At 38.0% G+C, this 7815-nt stretch overlaps 1 long non-coding RNA gene across 1 annotated transcript; it reads left to right on the top strand.

Annotated features, from left to right (window-relative positions):
- Positions 1–2959: 2959 nt before the first annotated feature.
- Positions 2960–7383, top strand: LOC116732231 (uncharacterized). Its single transcript, XR_004341744.1, has 3 exons — positions 2960–3419; positions 4441–4443; positions 7370–7383. It is a non-coding gene; the product is annotated as an uncharacterized LOC116732231 (long non-coding RNA).
- The last annotated feature ends 432 nt before the right edge of the window (positions 7384–7815 follow it).

Raw genomic sequence — 7815 nt, 5'->3', positions numbered from 1 at the left:
TGCCTCTGAACAGGAGGCCCTCGGTAATGAAAAGGTTTCTGGAGCAAACAGTGAAAAACAAGACATTTCAGTACCAGAAGTAATTGGGGATCAGACAGCTACCAGCAAAAATGATATTCACGCAAATGAAATTGGGAAACCACAGGAGGCGATCAAAGAAGAGACGGTCTCTAAAATGCAACAAAATGGGGACCATCAACATGAGAAAAAGCCATCAAAGAAATCTGACCGTAAGAACAAGAGAAAGTCAACAATGAGAGCAGCCTCTGAGCTGGAGACCCTCAATAATGATAAAGTATCTGGAGAAAACAATGAACAACTAGAAGTTTCTATACCAGAAACAGTTGAGGATCAGACAGGCACCATTAAAAACGAGATTCGTACAAAAAAAACGGTGATCGCTAAAGTACAGCAGATCACTGAAAAAGAAATGGTCTCTGAGACCCAACAAAATGGGAACCAGCAAGACGAGAAAAAGCCATCAAAGAAATCTAACCATAAGAACAAGAGAAAGTCAGCAATGAGAGCAGCCTCTGATTTGAAAGCTATCAGTAATGAAAACATTTCTGGAGAAAAAAGTGAACAAGAAGTTTCGGTACCGGAAATAGTTGGGGATCAGACAGCTACCATCGTAATAGAGATTCATAGAAATGAAACAGTGGCTGGTAAACCACAGCAGATCATTGAAGAAGAATCAGTCTCCACAGCACAAATAAACTTTGACCAGCAAGATGAGAAAAAGCCATCAAAGAAATCTAAATGTAAGAACAAGAGAAAGTCAGCAATAAAAGCAGCCTCTGAGCCGGAGACCCTCAACACTAATAAGGTATCTGGAGAAAATAGTGAACAACTAGAAGTTTCTATACCAGGAACAGTTGGGGATTGCAAAGCTTTAATCAAAAATGAGATTGATATGATTGAAACAGTCATTGCTAAACTTGAGCAGGCGATCGAAGAAGCAACGGTCTCTGAGACCCAACAAAATGGGGAACATCATGATGAGAAAAAGCCAATAAAGAAATCTAAAAGTAAGAACAAGAGGAAGGCTGCAGTGAGAGCTGCCTCTGAGTTGGAGACCCTCAATGAAGAAAACATTTCTGGAAAAAACATTGAACAAGAAGAGGTTTCTATAGCAGAAACTGTTGGGGATCAGACAGCTGCCATCATAAACGACATTGATATGATTGAAACAGTTATCTCTAGCCCCCAGCAAATCTCAGAAGAGCTAATCATCTCCAAAACACAACAAAATGGGGATAATGAAGTGAAGAAAAGGTCATCAAAGAAATCAAAACGTAAGAACAAGAGAAAATTAGCAATGAAAGCTGATTCTGAATTGAAAGCTGTCAGTAATGAAAACATTTCTGGAGAAAACACAGAACAAGTTTCAATACAGGAAATAGTTGGGGATCAAACGGCTACCATCATAACTGAGATTTATAGGAACGAAACAGTGATTGGTAAACAACAGCAGGCAACTGAAGACGAAACGGTCCCTGAAACACAACAAATTTTGGACCAGCCAGATGAGAAAGTTGAACTGGAAACCATTATAAACCCAACAGAGACAGTCCAAAACATTAAGACACCAAAAATTGATTTTGAAATAATACCAGAGATCCCCCAGACGGCTTTTGAGCAAATACAGACAAAGCCTTGCAAAGTTTCAGAAGATGTAACGGGTAAGGTTCCCATAGTTTCCACAGAAGGGGAGAGTGGTCTAATGAAAAATCAGAGTACATCCAATCCACAGATAAAGGTTACAGTAAAAGAAGATGTAATCCAAACAACATCTCAGGAATTAGACACTCAAGTAGCAGAAGAGTCAGCTGAGCAGAACGATATCGCTGAACAAGAAGAGAGCCCCAGAAAAAAGATTTCACTGTGGAAGCGTCTCAAAAAGGCTTTATCTCCTACATCTCTGCGCAAGTTCAAAGACAGATGTAAAGTCCATCCAGCGTAGACATCACTTTACGTCTCTAGTATATTAGATTTAAAAGGGAGGTGGGGCCACGTCTGGGTTGGGTGATTGGCGGTAATTGGAAAAAGAGCTACTATTGTTGTTAATTGGACATTTTAATATTAAAAAGCCAGGACTACACGGTGGGAAACGTCTCCCCGTGTAGGTGTGGGTTCACTCCGGGTGCTCCGGCTTCCCCCACGTTCAACAACAGCAGTACTCATGTTCATCCAGTGTAAGATTTTTATTTCTAATTCTAAACAGAAAATAAGACAACCACATTTATTAATTAAAAGGAGATTTGGGAAAAAAAATGTAAACAACGTGCAACAGAAAGAGCCTATTAGAAGTCTAAACCTATACAAATTGGGAAAAATTTTGAAAACTATTTATCTTTCTGGGCAAGATATAAATATCTAAATTTATCTATATAAATAGATAAAGATAGATATCCATATCTAAATTTCTCTCTCTCTCTTTATAATTATATACAGTATATATATATATATATATATATATATATATATATATATATATCTGTTTCTCTGTCTATAAATATATATAAATCTATATATATCTACATATGATATCAATCTAAATATCTATAAATCTACCCCTCTCTATATATAGAGAGAGATGTAGATATATAGACATGTATATAGATATCTATATCGATCGATCGATCGATAGATAGATAGATATGTAGATATATGTATTGTTAAGAGGAAAAGTTATTATGTTAGCTTAAGTTTTGGAAAAGCATGGCTCTCCTTTTCCTCCTGTTAGCCGGGTCGAGCGGGGTTCTCCGTGAGCGTCCTGCAACCGCGTGCTGCTAAAAACGAAACAACAACAAAACGTGTTGACGTCACAGATCACGGAGTTTTAATCTCATACAAAGCAATCGATCACAAAGTTGCAGAGATACAGAGATATGCATTTTCTCATGAAAATAAAAAACACACAAGGGAAGACAAACGAACACAGAGACAGATAAAGGCGCCCAACGTGGAGTAAAAAGATGGAAAAAACTCTCCCCTCTCCGGCGCTGACCTGAAACTATAAACCAAAAGGGTGTTTCCCTATTTAATATATGCAAAGAAGGCGTTCTGCTCTTCGACCAATTAGAACTCCCTCAGGCCCCTAAAGAAAGTTGGGACTTCCTGATTTATAGCAAAGGTGTCTGTTTTTTTTATCTAAGCAAAAGGCGAACTACCCCGTGGTCATCTCTGCCTGATACGGAAGATCTCTGGCGCCAAGAAGTCTCTGACCCCTTTCGGGCTGTAAATTTTATTGCTCTGTGTGTGGGGGAGGCAAAAGGGCCCTGCTTTGTTTGAATGTCTGCTATTGTGAGCTCCCTCATGCTCCACAGAAAACTGTTCCAATAAAGTGTTGACTTTCCCTTTACACATGTCATAAGATTAAGTGTATTTTTAGCATTAAATAATCATTTTCCTTAGCAGTATATTATATATATAGATATATAGATAAATATATGTCTATGTATAGAGAGTAGAGAGATGTGTCTCTCTATACATGCAGTACAGGCCAAAAGTTTGGACACACCTCATTGAATTCAATGAGAAAGTGTGTCCAAACTTTTGGTCTGTACTGTATATAAATCTCTCATATATTTATACATATATAGTATAGATATATATCTATATAGATATATAGATCTCTCTCTATATGTAAATAGATAAATATATCTATGTACATGTCTACATATCTACATCTATATACACTGCCTGGCCAAAAACAAAGTCGCCACCTGGATTTAACTAAGCAAATAGGTACAAGCCTCCTATTGGATAAGTACTGCATAGGCGATTATCTTTCAGCTGGCAACAAGTTATTTAACCCCAGCTGATGCAATGAGTAACTCCTCATTTCTTAAACAGCCATGGCAAAAGACACATCCTGTGGTCGTGGAAAAGACGTTAGTCTGTTTAAGAAGGGTCAAATCATTGGCATGCATCAAGCAGAGAAAACATCTAAGGAGATTGCAGAAACTACTAGAATTGGGTTAAGAACTGTCCAACGCATCATTAAAAACTGGAAGGATGGTGGGGAACCATCGTCTTCCAGGAAGAAATGTGGTCGGAAAAAAATCCTGAATGATTGTGATCGGCGATTACTTAAACGTTTGGTCAAATCAAATCGAAGAAAAACAACAGCAGAACTCAGGAGTATGTTTAATTGTGAACGGAAAAGCATTTCCACACGCACAATGTGAAGGGAACTCAAGGGGTTGGGATTGAACAGCTGTGTAGCCGTAAGAAAACCTCTAATCAGTAAGGCTAACCAGAAAAAAAGGCTTCAGTTTGCTAGGGAGCATAAAGATTGAACTCTGGAGGAATGGAAGAGGGTCATGTGGCCTGATGAGTCCAGATTTACCCTGTTCCAGAGTGATGGGCGCATCAGGGTAAGAAGAGAGGCAGGTGAAGTGATGCACCCATCATGCCTAGTGCCTACTGTACAAGCCTGTGGGGGCAGTGCTATGATCTGGGGTTGCTGCAGTTGCTCAGGTCTAGGTTCAGCAACATTGTGTGCCCAAAGAATGAGGTCAGCTGACTACCTGAATATACTGAATGACCAGGTTATTCCATCAATGGATTTTGTCTTCCCAAATGAAACGGGCATATTCCAAGATGACAATGCCAGGATTCATCGGGCTCACATTGTGAAAGAGTGGTTCAGGGAGCATGAGACATCTTTTTCACACATGCATTGGCCACCACAGAGTCCAGACCTTAACCCCATTGAGAATCTTTGGGATGTGCTGGAGAAGGCTTTGCGCAGTGGTCAGACTCTCCCATCATCAATACAAGATCTTGGTGAAAGATTAATGCAACACTGGATGGAAATAAATCTTGTGACACTGCAGAAGCTTATTGAAACAATGCCACAGCGAATGCGGGCTGTAATCAAAGCCAAAGGCGGTCCAACAAAATATTAGAGAGTGTGACCATTTTTTGGTGGCGACTTTTTTTTTTGGCCAGGCAGTGAATGACTTGGTGGCAGGTTTTCAAAACTTGTCATTGATGGAGTATTTAGACATAGTTGTGGTCTGAGTGGACTGTTTCCATGTGACAGGAACTTATTGGGAAGACTAGCTTTCAGTTTTCCATGGCAGAAAAAGAAAAACAAAGTGTAGAGTCGAGAACCAAAGATGCAGTTATTTTTAGAACATTGCATGACGAGCTTGATTACATCTGTCTGGATAGTGTTGGCAGGACTAAAATAGATGGTAGTAATGAACATTTTGTGTTTCATTCTGCTTGGCACTGCAATTATACTCGCAATAATATTTATATTTTCTAGACTTTTTAGGATGCTTTAATGCTTTGGTTGCTTTCCAAAAGTTGGAGAAGGCGGCAGAGTAGAGGGAGATTTACCGTTTACAAGTAAAAAAAGTTCCAATGCTTTTCCTTGTAAAATATTCTTTTAGGGTCTATGCTTCATTCATAGAAACCAGTCGTTGCCATCGTTACCGTCCGCGCTATGGAGACATCAAGTGCTGATTTTGATTTTTTTTTTATCATATACCCCAACTTGGAGGCAACCACACCATCCTTATGTACAAACATGTCTTTGTACTTTCTATTTCTACCATATTTTAATTTTTCTTCATAGAAAGGTGACCAGATTTTCTCTTTGAAACAGGATTTAATTAGCTAAACACGAGATTGTGCCTTTGAGACGGAGTAACCCAAGTTCACCAGAGAATACAGCAATACATTCATTAATGTTTTTTTTTTTCCAGAAGATGAAAGGAAACCATCATTCTTACTGAATGTGCCACTCAAACTCCCAAATGTTATTGTTTTCCTTACTTCTGAGGGAACAAGATGCTTGCTTACTTTTGAAGTCCAAAACCAGTGTCAGCTCGAAGCTCCCAGGTCGACAAGAACCCAAAATAAAACTGATTCTCTTGTGACTTCAATCCCTTTAAAGTAGAATAGAAATGCATACAATTACACTTTATTTGGCTCTCATTGAGAAATTCCAGTAAATCTGTTGCAAGTGATAGAAATATGGAAAACAGGTGAAAACTGTTATGATTGTGGTTAAGCACCGTAGGTGTTTGAATCTTTGGTGTTTTCTCAGCTGAAGTTTAGACCATTTCTTTGTCGTTTATTTACATTATTGTATTTCCATCTAGACATTCTCTTTCACTTATTTGTGTTAGTTCATTGATTCTGAACGTTGTGCATTGGACTTGTTTCCTTAGATTAAGGTTCTTTCCGTTTAAGTGAGTTTCCGTTTTTTCCCTTTATTTAGCCTTGTAACTTGCATTTTCATATTTGGACAATTTGACATTTTGAAAATAAATTTGCTTAATGGAAAAGTGACGAGCTCAAAAAAACTTATCAATAAAAAGTTTCACTGCTAGGAAGAGGTTTTATTTTCAGTACAAACTGAAAATAAATGGGATTCGCATAGTACAGGGTACAGAAATGTAGCAGGAACTGGTGCATTTATCACACATAATATAAATGTAAAATTCAAAGGAGGACCAAGGTCTTTGCTGCAATAGAAAATATTTATGACGTATTTTTCACAATAATGCAGTAAATGCTTGGACATTATTTGAAAAGAGAGTAGATCAGCTTCTGTACAAACACATTTCTCCAGTTATGAACTGGCAACATAAAACAGTAACAAGAGTTCAAGGATAATAAAACACGGTGGAATAAGCCTGTTGCATTTTTGTAAATGTATAAAAATTAAAAGCTTAATTACTAAATAAATATAACACTGTTTCAACAGCAAGTAAAAATGTAGGTCTTATTACAAAAAAAGGTATATTCAGCCTAAATAGCCTGGGTTCAGAAAATAAATAACTTCTATACCAAAGTATATATAAAAATTTGCAAATCATATTTTGACAATTTTATGCATTACAATGATGGTACGAAGACGTACTTTTTTTCGCTAATAAGAACAAACGAACGCAAACACAGATCAGTCATAAACCCAGAATTGAAAAAAACCCCCAAAACTTTAGTTAAAGCCCTGTGGTAATGCAGGGATTAAGCTCAACCCACACAAGGAGACCTTACTCGTCCAGGCGGCCGTCGTAGGTTCGATTCCCGGACTGGTGACCTTTGCCACATGTCTTCCCCCTTCTCTCATTACCCACTTTCCTGTCAATTCACTATCAAATAAAGGCCACTAGAGCCAACAAAAAGTCTTAATAAAACATTGTTTGTGTTATGTCAGCTTATGCCCATGTTAGGTAAAAAATTAAAGTCGTTTTGATTTGGTGACTGAAATAAAATTAAAAAAAAACTAAAACATGCATTTCTTTAAGGACTTGTATGACACTAACTAAATGTTATAGTAATCTTTGGATCAATAACTATAAATATAACAAAAGTCTGTTAAATATTTCATATTTAACAGAAGGCTACACGTCAACAACACACTTTGGCACACGTGAATCCAATGATTTATTCCACAGTTGAGGAGTGAGCAACATATACAGTATTACTTAGCATATATGAATAATTATGAGTTAATCAACATTCAAAGTGTGTGGGACAAATTAGAGGCAATTAGAGTACTTGGCATGCATGGTTGTTCATTTCCTGTAGGTCTGACTGACCTACTCCATAAACGCCCTGTAGGAAGCTTGTCTGGCCGGCTGCCACTTTGTGGATCGACTGTTATTATGGCAACGTCAGAGACTGAGACATGACCTTCAGGTGTCACTCTACATACATCAGGGGTCGGCAACCTGCAGCTCTGGAGACGTTTCAGGCCAAGGTCATGAAGGGTCACTCTCGACAGCCTAAAATTATTTTTATTAAACAGCGGATGTTTGTAAATACAAACAGGATTTTTCATTACTT

This window comes from Xiphophorus hellerii, chromosome 14, assembly GCF_003331165.1.
Source record: "Xiphophorus hellerii strain 12219 chromosome 14, Xiphophorus_hellerii-4.1, whole genome shotgun sequence".
In the NCBI taxonomy this organism is placed as follows: domain Eukaryota; kingdom Metazoa; phylum Chordata; class Actinopteri; order Cyprinodontiformes; family Poeciliidae; genus Xiphophorus; species Xiphophorus hellerii.
The sequence above is the reverse complement of the archived record's forward strand: the minus strand, read 5'-3'. Positions and strand labels throughout refer to the sequence as shown.